This window comes from Sarcophilus harrisii, chromosome 5 (assembly GCF_902635505.1).
Source record: "Sarcophilus harrisii chromosome 5, mSarHar1.11, whole genome shotgun sequence".
In the NCBI taxonomy this organism is placed as follows: Eukaryota; Metazoa; Chordata; class Mammalia; order Dasyuromorphia; family Dasyuridae; genus Sarcophilus; species Sarcophilus harrisii.
The window spans coordinates 21,856,398-21,869,115 of NC_045430.1; the positions used below are offsets into that span (position 1 = coordinate 21,856,398).

A 12,718-nucleotide genomic window follows, 5' to 3' on the forward strand; every position below is an offset into this window, starting at 1 on the left:
ATTAGACCCATAAGACAAAAGCAGCTTTAACATTCTAGAAAGAACCTAACAGAAAAACTACATGATGCCTAAGGGGAAATTTCTGAGTGCCCCAAAAGGGAAGAAAGGGCTTCTAGCAGCCAGGAGCTGGGAGGTCCCTGACGTCCCATGTGTCCTCAGTGCTTGAGTCCACTTTTCTCTGAACTGTATGATACACTTTTGAGGAGATAGTTTTGTATTATGTATATCACCTGTTTCTAAGACTTAGATGAACTAGTGCTGAGTGAATTGAGCAGAAGCAGGAGAGTTCTGTACACAGTAACAGGATTATGAGATAATCAACCGTGATTGATTTAGCCTTTCTCAGTAATGTGATTCAAGACAGTTCCAATAGATTTGAATGCAAAATGCCATTCACATCCACAGAGAGAACTATGGAGACTGAATGCAGATGAAAACATAACTATTTTCACCTTGTTTTGTGTTTGTCTTTTCTTTCTCCTGATTTTCCCCTTTTATTCTCATTTTTCTTTTCCAACGTGAGTAATAGGGAGATATGCTTAAATCATTGTTCATGAATAACCTATATCAGATTGTTTGCTATCTTGGGTAAGGGAAGGAAGGAAAAAAATTGGGAACTCAAAATCTTATAAAGGTAAATGTTGAAAACTATCTTTACATGGAATCACAAAATTAAATACTATTGAGAACAAAAAAAAATACTTGTTTCTAAATGCCAGTTAATTCTGTCTAGCTAATTACTATCTATTAATATTCATGTGGGCAAGCACAGAGGTAAGGGCTCTGAGCCCAGAGTTCTGAGGAGAGGGAGGCATAGGATCACACTCTGGGCACCTAGCATGCCGGTATTCACAGAGGTGATGATTGGATTTCATCTTCACTCATAATAGGATCTGTGGCTGCTACATGCAGATTCTCAAGGTGTGTGGTATGCTGGGAGCCTGGTACCAGTGAGAAACAGCACCAGTGGCTAACTCATTCACCCTGGCCATGCTGTTTCCTGTCAGCATTGACTTAAATAGTCACTAGACGCCAAGATGAAACATTTCATACCATGGGATATTGCTCCATCACACTGGCACAATAAATTACATGAAATTCTTTGGTAATGAGCGGGAGAAGATGGACTAATTTGTGTTTGGGATGCAAAGAAATGGGAATTCCCAAAGTCTGTTAACATACAAGGACCATAGGACTTTCTTTCCATTCATCCTTGTGGCAAATTAGCTCCATCAGTGGGAATGGACAAAATATTACAGACATGGAAGATTGTATTGAAGGAAGATCTACATTCATAAAAAATAGAAAATAAAATACTCACACAGTGAAGAGAAGCATATAGGCATCATAAACAAGATAGACATCTACCAACTTGAAATTGCATCCATTAATGATACTATCACCACTGGGAAGAGAATTTTGTTAGGTTTATTTCAGATTCCACATTTGCTGTGGCTAGAGATGAAATGAAGTAAGTTGTTTGACTATGAATCACTAAAATGTGAATGAATTTCAAGCTTCTGTAAGCCAAGTAAATGACATATGCCAGTTTTGAAATACCGAGCTGTCCTATTATTGTTATAGTAGTCAGGAATGGTTTCATCACAATGTGAAGGTATAGTCCAAAGAAAACTCTTCCATTTTTACTACAGGAAGTAAATCCTAAAGTCAGACCTGCCTTGGAGTGTGATTAGACAGAGTTACGGGTGCCAAAGTTCAACCTCCCCAAACTACAGCACCTTTTTCTATAAATAGAAAAGATAAAAAGGTCAAAACTATCCCTCTCAAATCTGATGATTCAGTAGGAAAATAGTAACTATCCAAGAAATTTGGTTGGATTGATGATAGTGATAAACCAACAAAAGCAGAAAGCATAGTGTCAGTTAAGAAAATAAAATTGGATGGTATGTGAGAAAAGGTGTACAAATCATTGAATAAATCTTTTTTTATATAAAGCTTTTTTAGTTTTCCACATTCACCTTGCTCATATTCCAAATTTTTTCATCCCCTACATGGCAAATAGTCCAACATATGTTAAACATGTGCAATTCTATACAAATTTTCACATTCAGTCTGCTGCACAAGAAAAGCCAGGTCAAAAAGGGAAAAAAATGAGAAAAAAATGCAGACAAACAACAGCCAAAAAATAAAAATACAATGCTGTGATCCACACTCAGTTCCCACAGTTTTCTCTCTGGGTGCAGGTGACTCTCTCTATCACAAGACCATTGAAACTGGCCTGAATCGCCTCTGTCAGAATTGATCATCATATAATCTTGCTGTTGCAGTGTATAATGTTTTCTTGGTTTTACTTACTTCACTTAGCATTAGTTCATATAAGTCTCTCCAGGCTTCTCTGAAATCATCCTGCTAATCATTTCTTATAGAACAATAATATTCCATAACATTCATATACCATAACTTATTCAGCCACTCTCCAGCTAATGGGCACCCACTCAGTTTCCAGTTTCTTGCCACTATCAAGAGGGCTGCTACAAACATTTTTGCTTAAGTGTGTCCTTTTCCCTTTTTTATGATCTCTTTGGGACAGGTCTAGTAGAGACACTGCTGGATTAAAGAGTATACACAGTTTGATAACCCTTTGAGCATAGTTCCAAATTACTCTCCACAATGGATCAGTTTATAACTCCACCAACAACGTATTAGTGTCCCACTTTTCCCACATCCCTTCCAACATTTATCATTACTTTTTCGTGTTATCTTAGCCAATCTGAGAGGTGGCACCCAAGAATTGTCTTTTTTTTTAAATTAAAGTGTTTTAATTTTCAAGAGATATACATGGATAATTTTTCAGTGCTAACCCTTGCAAAACCTTGTGTTCCAGTTTCTTCCCCTTCTCTCACCCTCTCCCCTAGATAGCAAGTAATCCAATATATGTTAAACACGGTAGAAATATATGTTAATCCACTATATGCATACATATTTATACATTTATCTTGCTGCACAAGAAAAATTTAAAAGGAAAAAAATGAAAAAGAAACAGCAAACAGCAACAAGAATGAAAATATTTGTTGTAATCCATACTCATTCCCATAGTCTCTCTCTAGGTGCAGATAGCTCTCTTCGTCACAAGATCATTGGAACTGGTCTGAATCATCTCATTGTTGAAAACGGCCACATTCATCAGAATTGATTATCATATAATCTTTTTGTTGCTGTGTACAGTGATCTCCTGCTTCTCACTTCATTCAGCTTCAGTTCATGTAAGTCTCTCCAGGCCTCTCTGAAATCATCCTACTGATCGTTCAAAGAATTGCCTTAATTTGTGTTTCTCTGATCAATGGAGATTTTAGAGCATTTTTTTCATATGACTAGAAATGGCTTTAATTTTTTCATCTGAAAATTGTCTATTCATATCCTTTGACCATTTATCAACTGGAAAATGGCTTGTCATTGAATAAATCTTTATTCCAATATAATTGTAAGATGACTGGAAAGATCTAGGGACTTGGACAAAGTCCAAAAGGAAGTAGATTTCCCTCAACATAGAGGGGATTCTGATTTCAAGTATAAGTTGGATTGGAAACCTTCTAAGGTCTGATCTAAATCTGATGGTCAATGAAATCTAAATGCGATGCCACAGCTCTTTGTTACCTTGTGACCCTGACTTTCCTTCCAATAATAAGCCTCAGGATGAGTCCCATCTGGGCTCCTTGTTGTACCATCTTTCCCATTAATCTGGCTTTCAGACACATCAATTTTGCTTAGGAAGGAGACTGAAGCTTTTCTTTCCTGTGTTTCCATATAACAGATTGAGAGTTGGAAGAAACCTTTAAAAGTCATCTAGTTTATTACATGAACTAATGCTGAATGAACTGAGCAGAACTAGATCATTGTACACAGTAACAGCAAGATTATATGATGATCAGCCATGAGAGACTTGGTTCTTTTCAGCAATGCAGCGATCCATGGCACTTTCAATAGACTTGGGATGGAAAAAGCCACTTGCATCCAGAGAATTGTGGTGACTGAATGCAGATCAAAGCAGCCTATTTTCACCTTTTTGGTGTGTTTTTTATTTTCTTGTGGTTTTTCCTTTTTGTTCGGATTTTCTTTCCCAACATGAACATGACTAACATGGAAATATGCTAAAATGATTATATATGCATAACCTGTATCATATTACTTGCTGACTTGGGAATGAGGAGTTAGGGAGAAAAAAAATTTGGAACTCAAAATCTTATGAAAATAAATGTTGAAAACTATCTTTACAAGTATTTAGAAAAAGAAAATACTTTTAAAAGAAAAAAGTCAACTAGTCATTTTTTATACACTTGCTGTATGTCACACTAGTAAATAAGTAGCTGAATTAGGATTTGAACTCATTTCCTTTGACCCCAATTACATCAGTTGTTTTCATTGTTCCATGTTACCTTTCTTCCTCCCTGAAAATCACACAAATCCTTTCAAAGTTATTTGAAGGAATTTACAACTAAAGCTGTGGGGAAAAATAGAGGGAAATAAAATAACAAATAGGGAAAATGAACACTTGCCAAATCTTAACAGTCTTAAAGGCATAGCAATCTATGAATAACTTCATCTTAGCTGATTTTATTACATAAAACAACCTTAATTCTTTTCCACATTAAAAATGTAATATCCCCTTGTTGAAGTGACCTCAGATGGCCCGTGTATGTAATATAGTGATGTCCAGTCTGGTATTCAAATTAGGAGAATCAGTGATTTCTGGATGGATCCTGATTATGCCTCATTCTCTCATTGTCCAGAGATCAAACCTTTACTTTCTTTTCTCTTTCTCCTTCTTTCAAGTCTTACACTCTTGAGTCTTTCACATTCAAGGCCCAATTTTCATTTCTAGGCACAGTGCCTAGAATTCAGGCACTGAATTCGTCCTGCCTCTTTCAGAAGGAAGTCCAAAATCCTTTCCTTTTTCTCTTCTCACCAAACAGACCTTAGGTTGAGACAATGAGGTATAACTTGAATTCATAATTCATGTATGTGCCTGATAGGAATTCTAGTACTCTATCATTTTGTAAAGCACAAAGGCCATCTTGGATAATTTCTCTAAGGGGAGATTGAATTTTTAATACGACGGAACTAGGGTTATCTTAGGTAATAAAATCAGCAAAGTTTTTAAGTTATTTGTATCACAAAATCACAGCATTTTTATCAAGTCCAACCTTATTGAACAGAAATGAATTCAGAGAGGTCAAGGCTGAGTTAGTGGTAAGTTAGTACTAATATTCAGGAGTCCTGATTTTTAGCTCACTTCCTTTTTTCAGTATAGCATGTCACCCCTTTTGAAATCATTACACCACCTTGGGATTACATTTTAGAAATATACAGTGCCTGGCACATAGTCAGTCCTTAATAAAAGTTAATTGATTGATTGAATTAATATCTGTAGCATTTTAAGTTATGCAAATAACTTTATTTGATCATGTTTGAATCTCAACAGCCCTGTGAGGCAAGTGTTATAAGTGTGATTAACCAGTTTTTCGTCCTTTATCTTTTCAGCTTAAATACAGTACCAGGCACATCATAAGTGCTCAATAAATGTGACAATCTTAAGCTGAAGAAAATGAGACAGTGAATTTAGTGACTTGCCCAGGATTCCACAGCTAATAACTTTGTTTTGTGCTTCTGCATTTCATGAAAATCTTCTGATTCTTTACATTTCTCATGTCTGTCATTCCTTACTACACAATCCCATTCTCAAGTCCTTGTATCCTTGTCCTCCCAGCTTGGGTTTTGAAAAAACCACAAATCTCTGATTATTCCCCTCATTGACTTCTCCTCTGATGTTAGAGAAGCCAGGCAGATGAGCTCATTATGTCCACTGCAGATTGATGTTGTCCAATTCAAGCATCTTAATATCAAGGCTTATTGTATTCCCCCAATGCAACTATTCCAAAACTTCTCTCCTCAAACTTCCCACCTCATCCAGCTTCCTTTCCTTCTCAATAGAGAGTCTTTTCTCCTAAACTTTACTTTACTTTCCCACAAGTTTTTGTCAGATAGTAATTTCTTGTCCCAAAAGGTGGAGTCTTTGGGATTCTACAATCAATACAAATCAATTATCAAACAATAGATTATTGTGGTCCTTTACTGGCTCTTGTGTACCTAATCTATGCCATGATCTATCGCTCTGCTTCTTAGCCAGAACCAGATTATTTTGATGATTATTGATTTATGATACAGTTTGAGATCTGGTATGGCTAGGTTACCGTCCTTCATATTTCCTTTTCATTAATTCCTTTGATATTTTGACTTTTAAATTTTTTAAAATAATAGCTTATTTTCAAAATACATGCAAAGATAGTTTTTAACATTCACCCTTGCAAAACCTTGTGTTCCAGATTTTTCTCCCTCCTTTCTCCCCACCCCCCTCCCTGTTAAGCACCAATATAAGTTAAGCATGTGCTATTCTTCAAAATATATCTCCACATTTATCATGCCATACAAGAAAAATCATATCTGTGAAGTTCTGGGCTAGCTCCCTGGAGGCTTCAGGAACAGTCAGAGTCAGGATAAGTAAAAGTCCTTGGTCTTTAGGGGGAGAAGTGAAGGGCACAAACTGCCACAAGCTCAAAACCCGAAGTTTTCTCTCTTTCACCCCACCCCCTACTCCTTACCTACAATTCTCTTAATCCCAAACATTGAGTCAGCATTAACTCTGAGAAGAGCAATTCCAAACATATGCTAATAGAGTCATTGTCCAATAGTGCTTTTAACCTTAAGTGCTTTGTTGTTTGATTCAAGGACACCTTTTAAGAGTTTCAGCCTTTTACACATATCAAGAAAGAAAAAATGAGAGAAAAGCAAGGAAATGAAAACAAAAAAAGTGAAAATACTATGTTGAAATCCACACTCAGTTCCCACTGTCCTCTCTCTGGATGCAGATGGTTCTCTCCATCACAAGTCTATTGGAACTGGCCTGAATCATCTCATTGTTGAAAAGAACCCTGTCCATCACAATTGATCATCACATAATCTTCTTGCTGTTGTGCCCAATGTTCCCTTGGTTCTATTCACTTCACTCAGCATAAGTTCACAGTAAGTCTCTCCAAGCCTCTCTGAAATCATCCTGCTGATTGTTTCTTATAGAACAATAATATTCCATAACATTCACTATAATTTATATATATTATAGTATTATAATATAGTATAGTATATAATTTATACTATACTATATTATAGCATATACTTATTCTATATAACTATATAGACTATACTTATACTATAACTTATTCAGCCATTCTCCATCTGAAGGGCATCCACTCAGTTTCTAGTTCCTTGCCACTACAAAAAGAACTGCTACAAACATTTTTGCGCGGGTAGGATCTTTTCCTTTTTTATGATCTCTTTGGGATACAGCCCCAGTAGAAACACTGCTGGATCAAAGGTATACACCGTTTGATAGCCCTTTGGGTATAGTTCCATATTGTTCTCCAGAATAGTTGGATAAGTTCACAAGTCTACCAGCAGTGTATTAGTGTCCCAGTTTTCCCACATCCCCTTCAACATTTATCATTTTCTTTTCCTGTCCAGATAATTTTTTTTTTAACTGAGAAAATAGAAACCTTTTGATTTGAACTCCTTTTCTCCCCTGCTCTACATTGCAAAACCCTCTGAGATCATCCTCCATTCTCTTCTTATTTACTTAGATCTCTTTGATAAACCCATACTTTTCCTTGCTCAATCTTATACTTCTGCTGGTCTTCTTGAATCTCCCTTCCTGTGTATTCATTTCCATCTCTAGGGCAGTGATACCTAGGTCTATACCTCTTGCTCCAGACTCCTACCTGAGTGCCAGTCCTACATCTAGAGGTTCTGTAAACATCTCAACAAGTTGAAAACATTTATTTTTTCATGTCTTTCTTCCCAAACCCACCTCTCTTCCCAAGTTTCCTATTTCTCTTTTCCAATCACTGAGTCAGATTCACCCTTTCCAAGTCTTTTTGGATGCTTCACTCCTTCACTCCTTCCTCTTCTGCATGCAATCAGTTACCAAGGCCCCTTCCTCACTTCAGTCCAAATCACTTGCATGTCATGGCATCATCTCCCTGATATCGTGATCCCCTTAGAGAATGGACAAACAATCATAATTGCCTACTTTCTTTGCATATAGTCACAACCTCCCTTATGGACTCTTCTACAATAACTTCCTAACTGGACTCCGTGTCTCAGTTCTGTCTTAGCAGCTGATAAAATGATATTCCTAAAGCACAGGCTTGACTGTGTCACTCCCCTACTCAGAAAGCCTTAGTGTTTCCCTACTTCCTTTCAGAGAAAATCCAAACTCCTCAGCTTTTAAAACCCTTCATAGTTGGGTCTTGTAGGAGCTTTTCAGCTTAGTACAAACATATTGTTCCCCTTTCCACATCCTGGGGTCCAGCTATTCTGCTGCCTTGCTTTTCTTTAGGTGCAACATTTCATCGGGCTCATCTGTGCTTTTTTCCCATGGGTCTGTCTCCTTTTTATGGAGAACTCCATTGTATTTACTTTGTATTTTATTTTAGTAAATGTTGCACCTCCATGAGGGTACCTCCTGTTTTGTTTGTATCCTCATTGTGTAGCCACAGTACTTGGCACTTAATGTTTGTGAAACTGATATTTTTCCATTACATAATTTTTTTTGGTTTTTGTTTTAGTTGTGTACCCTTGGGCTGGAATAGGCATGCCCAGTTTGTCTGAGGTAGAGTGGACTGCATCTCCTACTACGGTGAGTGGGATAGTCTTTAGAACTGGTAAGATCTTCAGTCTTTTTCCTGCCATTGCTTCTGCTCTTTTTGGGCAATGTGAACTGAATCGGTGAGTGGGGAAGGGAAATCTTTCCTTGATCCTTGTCTCTTACTCTCCTGAGAAATAAGCCTGGGGGGTTGTTTCTGTGCCATGTTGTTTGCTCTCCCTAGTTTTATGTGATGGAGGGCATCCTCATGGTACTGGGAGTCTGACCCATGACGGCATTGTAGGCAGGATGGTGCAGCCAGTCAGGCCAGTGTGGGAACCCTGAGAAGCCAGAGTGCCAGGGACTTCTATCCAAGAGGGATTTTGGACTTGGAGCTGGGACTGGGATCTATAAAGATCTAGCTAAATTATGAACTTATATAAACTTCCTTCTAGGGATACTAAAGTGATGCAAGGGAGGGGGGGATTATGCTTCTATATCTTCCGAGAAGTCAGTTTGTATATTTGTAAATATATGGTCAAAGGAAATAAATATTTCCTTGCAGAAGGTCCAGTGTTAACACTTGTCATTTCACTGCTATTGAAAGTTGCTAGTTACAATTCTGTAGACAGCTTCAATTGGGATAGTCTCTACCAATAAATCTTTTTAAAAAAAATATTTGTTTTTAACATTTGTTTCTTTTGAAAACTTGTTCAACCATTCTCTGATTGATGAGCATTCCCTTGATTTCCATTTTGTTGCCACCTCAAAAAAAAATTGATATAATTATTTTTGTTCCCTTTGTATTCAATCTCTTTAGGATACTGATCTGGTAGTGGTATTGCTGGACCAAAGGGGACACACAGTTTTATAGTTCTTTGAGCATGGTTCCAAATTGTTCTCCAGAATGGTTAGATCAATTGATTATTCCACCAACAGTTCTTTAGTGTACCTATTTCCCCTCATCCTTTTCAACATTTGCCATTTCTGATAGGTGTGAGGACGTGCCTCAGAGTTGTTTTAATTTGCATTTCTCTAATCAGTAGTTATTTAAAGAATTTTTTCTTATGACTATAGATAACTTTAATTTCTTCTTCTGAAAACTTTTGACCATTTAGCAAGCTAGTTTTTGATTTCTAATGCATTCTATTATCTGCTTCATTTTTATGGGTGAACTCATCCCATTCACATTCATTGTTATGAATACTATGTATTTCCCTCAATCCCATTTTTTTCTGTTTATTCTTCTCTTTTTATCCTGTTCCTTCTCAAAAATCTATGTTGCTCCCAAGACCTCCTTTAATCTGCTCTCCCTTTTATCACTCCTCTCTCTCCCTTACCCTCCTTTAATCTGCTCTCCCTTTTATCACTCCTCTCTCTCCCTTCCCCATAATCTTTTTCTAATCTTTTCCTCCTATTTCCCTATGGGATAAGATACATTTTTATATACTACTCTGTGTGTGTGTGTGAATGTGTACATATGTATGTGTCTACTGTATGTATATGTATGTATGTATGTATGTATGTTTTCTTTCATCTTTGAACCATTGTGATGTGAGATTCAAGCATTGTCTTCCATTCGAGAGCAGTTTCCTCTCTGCTGTAAACGCGCCCTTGTGCATCTCTTTTATGTGAGAAAAATTTCCTTCTTCTAACTCTCCTTTTCCCCTTTCCCATCTTTCTCACCTCTTCACTTTAAACAAATTCATTCTATACTTATTGTGTATCTAATTTATATTTTAATATATTTAACATCTACTAGTCATCCTGCCATCTGGGGGAGGGGGTGGGGGTTAAGAGGGGAAAAATTGGAACAAGAGGTTTGGCAATTGTCAATGCTGTAAAGTTACCCATACATATAACCTGTAAATAAAAGGCTATTAAAAAAAAATTCATTCTTACAAAATCATCTCCATATTCTTGCCCTCTCTCTGTGTAAATTCCTTTTAACTGTCCTACTTACGATAAAGTTCTTAGGAGTTATATGAATTATTATCCCATATAGAAATGTGAACAATTTAACCTTATTGAGTCCCTTATGATTTTTGTTTTTATTTTTCTTTTGAGGCTTGTGTCTGAATGTCAGATTTTCTTTTCAGCTTGGGTCTTTTAATTAGGAATATTTGAAAGTCCTCTATTTTATTATATGTCTTATTTTTTTTCTTTTGAAGTGTTCTTGTTTGTAATCCTCACTTCTTTGTCTTCTGGAATATAATATTTCAAACCCTCATTCCTTTAACATGGAAGCCACTAAGTTTTGTGTGATACGTATTGTAGTTTTACAATATTTGAGTTGCTTGTTTCTGGCTGCTTCCAATAATTTCTTATTGACTTTGATGCCCTGAAATTTGGCTATAACATTTCTGAGAGTTTTCATTGGGGGATCATTTTCAGGAGGTGGCAAAGGGATTCTTTTCATTTCTATTTTACCCTCTAAATCTAAGATACTGGAGCATTTTTTTTTCTTGATAATTTCTTGAAACATGATAATTTTTGGATCATGACTTTCAGGTAGTCCAATAATTCTTAAATTATCTTTTTAAAATCTATTTTCCAGGTCAGTTGTTTTTCCTGTAAGATATTTCATATTTTCTTCTATGTTTTTCATTCTTTTGACTTTGTTTTATTGTTTATTGATGTCCCATTAAATCATTAGCCTCCATTTGGCCAATTGTAATTTTTAAGGAATTATTTTCTTTAGTGAGATTTTTTCTTACTCTTTTTCCATTTGGTCAATTCTGTTTTTTAAGGAGTTCTTTTCTTCAGTGAATTTTTGTGCCTTTTTTTTTTTTTTTACTATTAGACCATTTGTGTTTTTAAAGGTGTTATTTTCTTTGGCAATTTTTTGTGCTTCTTTTACTAAACCATTAATTCACTTCTAATAATTTTCTCACATCACTAATTTCTTTTCCCAGATTTTCCTCTATTGTTTTTTATCTTTCTCTTTAATTCTTCCAGAAATTCTTATTGGGCTTGTCTCCAATTAGTACTTTTCTTTGAGGTTTGCTTGTAGCTGTTTTTGCATTCTTATCTTCTGAGTTTGTGTCTTGGTTTTCCCTGCCACTATGGTTAAGTTTTTTTTTTGTTGTTGTTGTTGTTGCTGTTGCTGTTTATTCATTTTCCAGCCTATTTCTTGACTTTGAATTTCATGTTAAAGTTGGGCTCTTTTTACCTGGAATAGTATTCCAAGCTTTGGGCTTTTGTGTTTCTGTTTTCAGAGCTAGTTCTAGGAGGGTCTGTAGATTTTTGATGTTTTCAAGATGGTGTGATCCTGGAAGAGAGTATAGTCATTGTCCCTCCTTCTTTGTGTAGAGAAGTACCTAGAAGTAGGTATAGACTGTGGGACTGCCAGTCAGCACCAGCTGCACCCAGTGATGGCAGAAGGTCCTCTGTAATCTTTCTGACCTGTTGCCCACCCCACTTACCGTCTGTGGGCCAAGAGCTTCTGAAGCTCCTGCTGCCTCCAAGGCCCTCTGCTGGTGCTTCTGCCGTGTTCTGGTCCTATGCCTGCTCCAGGCTTACAAATCCCTCCTGTGGAACCCCTAAAGTATTTTAGACTGGAAAAATGTCTCACCTTGACCTTTTGTGGACTCTGCTGCTCCAAAATTTAATGTGAGGTATTATTTTAAAGTTGTTTGGAGGGGAATGTTTTCAGAGTTCAGCTTGGTTCCTCTCATCCACCATCTTGGTCTTATCTCCAAATAGAGTTTTGTTGGGCAGCTTCTTACCATTTTAGCAAGCAGCTTGGGGCCCTGAGACCTTAAAGGACTTACTTGTTTGTGGTCCCACAGCTCATATATGCCATGAGTCTTTAACTAAGTCTCTACCCACGCTGTGATACTGCTTTACATACCTGTATTACACATTTATATATTTTAGTTTTTTAGCCATTCCCTAGTCAATATGTCCCCACTTGGTTTCTAGTTCTTTGCTAGTAGAAGGAGTACTGCTGTGAATATTTTGGTATATTTTGGGCCTTCCTTTTTACCTTTGACTTCTTTGGTGGTATTTGTCCATTTTGGGGATGACTGGGTCAAACAAAGGATGTGGACACTTTTCTTTCCA

At 36.7% G+C, this 12,718-nt stretch overlaps 1 protein-coding gene and 1 pseudogene across 3 annotated transcripts in view; both read left to right on the plus strand.

Annotated features, from left to right (window-relative positions):
• Positions 1-12,718, plus strand: part of LOC100920137 (putative tetratricopeptide repeat protein 41) — an 81,489-nt gene that overhangs the window by 6,468 nt on the left and 62,303 nt on the right. For 2 of the 3 annotated variants that reach the window (XM_031940418.1, XM_031940420.1), the window contains exons 1-2: positions 7,012-7,038; positions 8,637-8,707. The gene's annotated coding sequence lies outside the window, so the exon portion shown is untranslated. Of the gene's footprint in view, positions 1-7,011; positions 7,039-8,636; positions 8,708-12,718 lie in introns of those variants that run through there. The other variant, XM_031940419.1, reaches the window with a different exon arrangement.
• Positions 1,060-1,954, plus strand: LOC111721246 (annotated as a pseudogene).